This window comes from Sciurus vulgaris, assembly GCF_902686455.1.
Source record: "Sciurus vulgaris genome assembly, chromosome: X".
NCBI lineage: Eukaryota > Metazoa > Chordata > Mammalia > Rodentia > Sciuridae > Sciurus > Sciurus vulgaris.
In genome coordinates, this window is record NC_136471.1 from 1,671,509 (window position 1) to 1,679,475 (window position 7,967).

A 7,967-nucleotide genomic window follows, 5' to 3' on the forward strand; every position below is an offset into this window, starting at 1 on the left:
TTTTTTCTGACATCAAGCAGTCCTCTCATCTCAGTCTCTGGGACTTTAGGTGCACACCACTGTACCCAGCTTTTTTTTCTTGATCAACCTAAATAAAGGCTTATCAATTTATTGATAATTTCAAAGACCTGATTTTTGGTGTTTCATTGATTTTTGGTGTTTCCTTGACTTTTCTATTTTGTTGATTTTCACTCTTTATCAGTTCCTTTCTTTTGCTTATTTTAGATGTAATTTGCTCATCTTTTTCCAGCTTCCTAAAGTATTGCCTTAAATCACTGATTTTAAATCCTCCTCTCCACCCACTTCTTCTTTTGAGTTGAAGGGGTTCTTACTGTATTGCCCAGGCTGACCTCAAACTCCTGGGTTCAAGTGATCCTCTCCCTCAGCTCCCAAGTAGCTGGGACACAGGCATGGACACCATACCTGGCTTCTCTCTTGTGGGGGGTGGGTACGGAGGATCGAACCTGGGTGCAGTTGACCACTGAGCCACATCCTCAGCCCTTTTTATTTGTTGTTTTGAGACAGGTTCTCACTAAGTTGTTTAGGGCCTCAGTAAATTGCTGAGACTGTCTCAGACTTGGGATCTTCCTGCCTCTGTCTCCCAAGCCTCTGGAATTGCAGGCATGCACCACCCCGCCCAATTGGATATCATATTTTTGTGAACATTCAGTTATACTATTTTCTAATTTCTCCTTTAATCAGTGACTTACTTAGAAATGTGTTGTTTAATTTACAAATGCAGGGACCCCTGTCCCTTTGTATCTGCAGGGAACTATTCCCAAGATCACCTGTAGATACCAAAATCCATGGATGCTCAAGTCCTTTGCATAAAGTGAAATAGTATTTGCATGGAACCCAGGCATATCTTCCTCTATACTTGAAATCATCTCTAAATTACCTTTAATTACTGATCAATGTAAATGCTATGTAAATAGTTGTAATACCTTATTGTTTATGGGAAAATGACCAAAAAACATGTACATTGTATACAGATGCAATTATTTGAATATTTTCCATCCATGGTTGGTCGAATCCATGGATCTAGAACCTGTGGATACAGAGGGCCAACTATACGTGGAGATTTTTCAGATTATCTTTTTGCTCTTTGTTGTTGATTTAATTCATTGAGTTTGGAGAATTTATTGTTTTATTTCATTTCCTTGAAATTTATTGAGACTTGTTTGTGGCCTACCATGTGGTTCAGTTGGGTGAATGTACCATGTTTATTTTTTTAAAGTGTATATTCTGTAGTTGGATAGAAAGTTCTGTAAATGTGTATTCATCTTTCTTCCTTCAGTTCTACCAGATTTTGCTACATGTATTTTGAAACTCTTATTGAGTGTATAAGCATTTATGATTGTCATATGTCATTGATAAATTGACCCTTTTATTATTATGAAATGCCCTGTATTTCTGGCAATGTCCCTTCTGGAGTCTGCTTTCTTTGGTGTGAATATAGCCAGTCCAGCTATCTTATGTTTATTTTTTTTTTTTTTTCGTGGTGTAAACTTTTTCTTTTCTTGTCTGTTTGTTTTTGGGGTTTCTTTGGGTTTTTGTTTGTTTGTTGTACTGGGGATTGAACTCAGGGACACTTAACCACTGAGCCACATCCCAGCCCTTTTTAATTTTTTATTTAGTGACAGGGTCTCACCGATTTGCTTAGGTCCTCACTAAGTTGCTGAGGCTAACTTTGAACTCACAATCCTCCTGCCTCAGCCTCCCCAGCTGCTGGGATTACAGGCGTGCACAACCGCACCTGGCTGAGTCTACTTTTTTAACAAGTCTGATAATCTCTGCCTTTTCATTGGTCTGTTTAATCCATTTGCATTTAATGGTTGTGCTTAAAGTCGTCCAACTTATTGTTTTGTATTTGTCCCATCAATTCTTCGTTCCTTCTTTCCTCTGTTCCTTACTTTTGGGTTTATCAAGTGTTTCTGGTGTTCTTCTTTCTATACTACTGGCTTGTTAGTGTTAATGTTAGTGTTAATAAATCAGTAAAACTGGGCTGGGAAGAGAGCTCAGTTGGTAGAGTGCTTGCCTTGCAAGCACAAGGCCCTGGGTTTGATCCCCAGCATCGCAAAAAAAATAAATAAATAAATCAGTAAAACCCCCGGTTCTGCCAGGAACTCCCTTCCTGCACCAAGGTCTGGAAAGTGCCTCCAGCCAGAAACCCAGAGTTTCCTCCTTATCATAGTCCTGCACTGCCTGTTGTCCAGTATCTGAAAATAGTTGTTTCAAATATTTCACCCTGTTTTTTTACTTGTTTACAACTGGTATCAGTTATTTCATCATGACCAGAATAATAAGTTCCTCCTCTTTGCTGAGAACTTCTTCACTCCTAAGGTCACTGCATCTTTCTCCTGCATGATCAGCTTCTGCCTCATTCCTGAATCTATTTCCGTCCAACATGTCATGGTAGCTTCCATTCCTGAAGAAGGAAGGAAAACTCCTTTGACAAAATGCCCACCTCCAACCACAGCCCCTTCTCTGTTCCTCTTTATAGCCAAACTTCTGAAAATAATTGTTATTTTCTCACGAGTTCCCATTCCCTCTTCAACTCCTTCTAACATAGCTCCTACCCCTGCCACTCCACCAAATTAATGTTTGTCCGTGACACCATTGATCCTCATGTCAACAGATACAGTTTGTCCTTTTTCTGACTTCATGTATGTATGTATTTCGTGGTGCTGGAGATGAAACCCAGGGACACTCTACCAGTGAGCTACATCCCCAGGGTCTCACTAAGTTGCCCAAGCTGGCCTCAAACATAAGAACCTCCTACTTCAGCCTCCCCAGCAGCTGTGATCACAGGTGTGCACCACTGCACCCAGCCTATCTTACTGAGTCTCAGCAACATTCAACATGAGTGTCCATCCCCCCTCTGCTCTCCTCTTGTGATGTGCATGACATTGAAGTCTGCTGTTTCTCAGTGTGCTTTGGTGGCACTCTCCTCTACCTGACCTCTACAAAGTACAAGTCCCTCCAGGTGCCTTAGCGGATCTTTGTTTCCTTCGCTCATTTCTGTGGTGATCTCATGTATTCTCATGCCTCTAAAGACCATCTCTGTATTGACCATTCCCAAATTACATCTCCAGGGCTTTATTCTCTGACCTTTTGGCCCATGTTTCCAGATCCTAGACATAATCCTCTTTGATATTTCACAGGCACTATAAACTTAAATGATAAAATGTAACATTAGCCGGGCACAGTGGTAGTGCTTGTCTGTTATCACAGCAACTCAGGAGGCAGAAGCAGGAGGATGGCAAGTTCAAGGCCAGCCTGCGCAACTTAGTGAAGTCTTGTCTCAAAATACGAAGGGCTGGGGAGGGAGCTCAGTGGCAGAGTTCTTATCTGGCACATGTAAAGCCCTGGGTTTGATCCCAACCCCCAGGTGTTTGGGTTGTCAGCGCGCTATACTCATAAAGGGATTAATTCTGTCCTTGAGGGAATGACTTCGTTCTCCTGGGAAGAGGCTAGTTATTATGAGAGTAAGTTATGAAATCAAGTTTGGCTTCCTTGGCTCTCTTTTGCTTCCTCTTTCACCATGTGATTCTTCTGTTTTTCCACTATGAGATAAAACAGCTTCAGTTCCTTGCCTGATGCCAGCACCATACTCTTGGACTTCCAGCCTTCAGAACTGTGAGCCAAAATAATTTTCTTTTCTTTAGAAATGACCCATTCTTGGAACTGGGGTTGTAGCTCAGTGGTAGCACACTTGGCTAGCATGTGTGAGGCACTGAGTTCGATTCTCAATGCCACATATAAATAAATTAAGTAAAGGTCCATCGACAACTATAAAAAGTTGAAAAAAATAAAAAATAAATTACCCATTCTCATGTATCCTCTTATAGCAACAGAAAACAGACTAAAACAATCCCTCATGCAAGATAACCACTATCCTTGCTTCAAGCATATAGATTAGCCAGGCACTGTGGTGCACACCTGTAATCCCAGCTACTTGGGAGGCTGAAGCAGGAAGATTGCAAGTTCGAGGCCAGCCTTAACAACTTTGTGAGACCCTATCTTGGTCTTGGTCCTTGGATTAATGTTTTGAGAGCTTCTGCAGAATAAATTTCTTCTCAAACTGGAAATGAAGTCATGTGATTCAGAGTAATGGCAGGCCATATAGCCCATCTCGTAGAGTGCCTGCCTCGCATGCTGGAGGCCCGGGTTCAGGTCCCCAGCACTGTGGGATTGCAGAAATAACAAACAAACAGAGTAATGTGAGGGAGGCCAATATGTCTTACAACACTGCATTGGAACTGATCAAAGTCACAGGGCTTCCTGGTATCATGCTAAACAATGCAGCAGACTATTGAATTTCTGCCACTGGAAGACTCTTCCAATGCTTAAAAGACCATAAGTGACATAGTTTTTAATGGCACAGGCTACGTGACTCTAGAAATTGAAAAGCATTTCCTGCCATTACAACAGCTGATGCTGAGACTGAATCAGGTTTTGTAGTACCGAGTGCTTCTTCCACAGCAGGTGACTGGGTAAATATGGAATATGAGTCAATGTAATTCAACCCGGGCCTACAAAAACCAAAAGTTGAAAGAAATCAACTTGGAAAAAATCCTTGATTCAGCTCAGAAGAGCTTAAGGGATGTTAAATTGTGGCCTTTAGGGTTGTTAAAATTCTGTTTCTCTATTGTAAGAGGACATTCTCAAATGGTTACAAATAATTTAATGTTATCATTTTAAGCAAAAAGATGTCTTCGGAAAGTCCTCTGACAGAGAAATATTGCTTTACATTCCTCTGATAGAGACGGTTTCCAGAAGTGACAATGAAGGCTTAAACTGCGCTCCCTCAGATACTCAAGTTGAGACAGAACTCTAGAAAATATTCTCTGATTTTAAGATTTATAAAAATGAATCATGGCCTATTATGGTAGCACACACCTATGATCCCAGCAACTTGGGAGACTGAGGCAGGAGGATTGCAAGTTTGAGGCCAGCCTCAGCAACTTAGCAAGAACTTGTCTCAAAAAAATAAAGGGCTGGGGATGTGGCTCGGTGGTTAAGCGCCCGTGGTTTCAATTCTCAATACCCCCCTACAAAATGAGGTGCCATTGGGTTTTAATAAAATAAGTTCTCTCGATTAATATAAATGTGAACAAACACCTTCAAATGGAAGTTCCTGAATTGCTGAACTGTGTTGCTGAGAACTAAATGGAACTTCTAGAATACTAGAATCTTCCAAATATCTCTGTGCAGTTGTTTTCTTAATGGTAAAAATATTGTGCAAAGATTTTATACTGTCCAGATGTACTTACAGTTGTGAATAGCTGTTTTCTGAATTAAACTAAATAAAAGTCCTCTCTAAAGTATTTAAGGCTGAATTCTGTACTATATACCAAGGTAAAATATACAACTGGACACATCCATCTTGGTGTGGAAGAAAAGGAGTAATTTTCCATTTCTAAATCAAAGAAGCAATGAGTTAGGAAAAAGAAAATTAATACTCAACAATTTATTATTCAATATGTATAATGTGTGAGTTATAGTTTCCATTACCATAAATATTTTCACTATTCTCTTTTTAAGCCATAATTTAGTACAAATAAAAATGGTTATTTTTTTAAAGGGTCGTAGCTCAGTAGTACAGTGCCTGCCTCGTGTGGGAGACCCTGGGTTCAGTGCCCAATACACGCCCCCCCAAAAAAGATCAGTTTCACATGTTTGTTTGTTTGTTTGTTTTTGTTTTTGCAGTGCTGGCCATGGAATCCAGGGCCTCATACATGCTAGGCAGGCACTGTCCCACTGAGCCCCAGCCCCAGCCCTTAGTTCCTGTATAAATGGGATCATGCGCTTCGACTCCCACGTCTGGCTTCTTTCATTGCGTGCTGTACTGCACTCGGCCTTGAAGCGAGCAGCAGTAGTTTGTGGCCTTTGTTCCTGGGTAGCATTCCAGTGAATGAATGTGTGAGACTGGTATAAATAAAGCTGCTGTGAGCGTTTTCGTACGTGTCTTGGTTGTCCTATCAGTCTGAGACGTCTGAGGCGGGAGATCCAGTGAGAGCGGGAGGAGCTGCAGTGGGCCCAAACCGGCCTTGACAGTACCGCGTCTCCTGTGGCCAACCCTAACCAGGGAAGGCAATTCTGGCAAATGTAAAATGGTGCAACCTGGCAGTGTCTCCAAATACTAGACACACACTTACTGTATGGGACGATTCCACTCCTAGGTATTGACCTGGGAGAAATGCATCCACATACGAGCTCATACCTGAACATTCATAGCCGCTTTATTCACAATAGCCAGACAGTGGAACCAACCCACGCAACCAAGAAAATAGATAAACAAATTGCATATTACAACAAAAAGGGATGATTTTTTTTCCCTTCGGTACTGGGGATTGGACCCAGAGGCACTCAACCACTGAGCCACATCCGCAGCCCTTTTTATTTTTTATCTTTGGCCTCCAACTTGCCGTGCTCCTGCCGCAGCAGCCTCGGGAGTTGCTGGGACTCGCTGGGACTCCAGGCATGTGCCTCCATAAGCAGCAGGGGTGAACTATTGAACTCCGGTAACTGCTGCCTGCTGAGTGATTCCACATCTGTGAAGTTCTAGGGAGTGCCACATTATCTCTAGTGACAGAAAGTTGATCGGTGGGCACCTGGAAGTGGGTGGGTGGGGAGGGATGAGACGAAGAAGAGGATGACAGGGGCATGAGGAAACATTGGGTAGGGGTGGACATGTGCCATCACTTGATTATTGTGATGGTTTGTCAGATAAAATTTTCAAGCTGTACACTTAAAATACATGCTGTGGATTTTATGCCAATTATACCGCAATAAAGCTGTTTTTAAAAAATAAAATGTGTCTCTTTGAAGCAGCATATTGTTTTGTTTTGGTTTGGTTTCCCCCTACAATCCAGCCTGGCCATGTTCATGTGTTTACCCACTTACATCTTATTGTGTTATCCAATAATGGTTGTGCGTGTATGATTTTTGTATTGTGGTAAAATATTCATAACATAATAGCCATCTCTGTGTGTGTGTGTGTGTGTGTGCGGTACCGGAGATCGAACCCAGGGCCTCATGGACTTCTGCTCCACCACCGAGCCACACCCCTAACCCCACCCTTTTTTAAAATTTGGAGACAGGGCCTCACTAAATTGCCCAGGCTGGCCTTGATCTTGTGATCCTTGCACTTGAGCCTCCTGAATAGCCTGTTTGTTTATCGTGGCAGTGCTAGGATGGAACCCAGGTCCTCACCTCTACCACTGAACCACAGCCTCAGCCCACGTGTAACACTGTGACGACCTTTCAACCGTCTCCCAAGTGGCAGCACCATTTTCCACTCCCACCAGCAGTGAGTGACTGTTCCGATTATTCCACATCCTCACTAGCACTTATTATCCATGCTTTTCATTGTAGCCATTCTAGTAGGTATAGTATTATTGTAGGGGTTTTTTTTTTGCAGGGGAGGGGGATGTTTGGTTAGTTGGTTCATTACTGTTTTTTGAGATGCGGTCTCACTGTGTTGCCCAGACTGGCCTCAAATTCCTGGGCTCAAGTGATCCTCCCACCCCAGCCTCTGGAGTAGTTGGGACTGCAGGCACATACCACCATGGGCAGGCTACTTTTTGTAATTTTGATGTGCTTGTCCCTAATGACTAATAATGTTGAGGGTTTTTTGTTGTTGTTGTTTGTTTTGTTTTGTTTTTGCGGTGCTGGGGATTGAACCCAAGGTCTTGTTGTGCTTCACAGGCCAGCACACCACCAACTGAGTTATATATCCCCAGCCCCTGAGCTTCTTTTCATATGTAGGATCATTTTCTTTTGACTTGAAGAACTACCTGTAATATATCTTATAGTACAGAAAGGCTAGCATTGTATCAGAACCATTGCCTCAACCATTATCTGAAAATGTATTCATTTTGCCTTCATTTCTAAAGGATATTCTGCTAGATATAGAATTCTAGGTTGGCAGTTTTCCATTATTTCTGTTGAAAATTGAGTCT

The 7,967-nt window shown here is 42.1% G+C and overlaps 1 long non-coding RNA gene across 1 annotated transcript; it reads right to left on the bottom strand.

Annotated features, from left to right (window-relative positions):
- Positions 1 to 1,142: 1,142 nt before the first annotated feature.
- On the bottom strand, positions 1,143 to 6,412 carry LOC306651868. The gene is made up of 2 exons (XR_013761226.1): positions 2,109 to 6,412; positions 1,143 to 2,000 (listed from the first exon to the last, which is right to left on the bottom strand). It is a non-coding gene; the product is annotated as an uncharacterized lncRNA (long non-coding RNA).
- Positions 6,413 to 7,967: the final 1,555 nt, after the last annotated feature.